The sequence below is a fragment of the Cimex lectularius genome, unplaced genomic scaffold (genome assembly GCF_000648675.2).
Source record: "Cimex lectularius strain Harlan isolate CLEC.00 unplaced genomic scaffold, Clec_2.1 scaffold291, whole genome shotgun sequence".
Classification (NCBI taxonomy): Eukaryota; Metazoa; Arthropoda; class Insecta; order Hemiptera; family Cimicidae; genus Cimex; species Cimex lectularius.
In genome coordinates, this window is record NW_019392878.1 from 97,534 (window position 1) to 98,345 (window position 812).

The 812-nt window shown below is 30.4% G+C and overlaps 1 non-coding gene across 1 annotated transcript; it reads right to left on the reverse strand.

Annotated features, from left to right (window-relative positions):
- Positions 1-348: 348 nt before the first annotated feature.
- Positions 349-421, reverse strand: Trnan-guu. Its single transcript has one exon. It is a non-coding gene; the product is annotated as a tRNA-Asn (tRNA).
- Between the last annotated feature and the right edge of the window lie 391 nt (positions 422-812).

An 812-nucleotide genomic window follows, 5' to 3' on the forward strand; every position in this document is an offset into this window, starting at 1 on the left:
TCATTAGTTCTTCAGAATTATTAATGGCCGTAGGGTGAAATGATTCGTGGAAATACAAAGAGATTTATGAATAACGTACAACTGTTTGAACCGGCAATTTGCAAACCAACGTACAGTAAAGTTGTAGAAATATTTAGTAAAATCTACCGCTTAAAAAATTATTACACGAAATTATTTTAATATGATAATCCATGTAAGTACTATGTTTATCGGGTAAAAAGTTATTTGTATCAATTTTTTTTTATAAGGATCTACAAAGATGTATTATCAGTTTTTTTCTGAAACTATTTTGACATATCTAAAATACTCAACTAATTATACACAATTTTTTTCTAAATGACAAATTTGTGTCAAAGGCGGGATTCGAACCCACGACTTTCGGCTCAACACGCCGCTGCTCTACCACTTGAGCTACCGTGACTTCGATCGCCCATGCCACAAACTTCTCATTTCGATTCCCCGATTTTATTCTAACTGTAAGCAAATCGCGGCTTCATATAGAAACACTTTTTATTAACGATTGTACTAGATTAGCGGGACTGTGTACGATTCACAGGTGTGATTCTAGATTAATACTAAATTTTATCAGCTTCTATTAAATATATATATTCAATTGATTATACACGAATTTTTCATTTCGAAAAAAATTGTGTATAATTAATTGAGTATTTATATATTTAATAGAAGCTGATAAAATTGAGTATATATCTAAAATACTTCACGTCTGGCAATGAGATGATCCTTGAGGAAATTTCCGTTTTTAACATAAAATCAGACCTATTTTACATTTGAACAAAGAAAGGTTTTTTAAC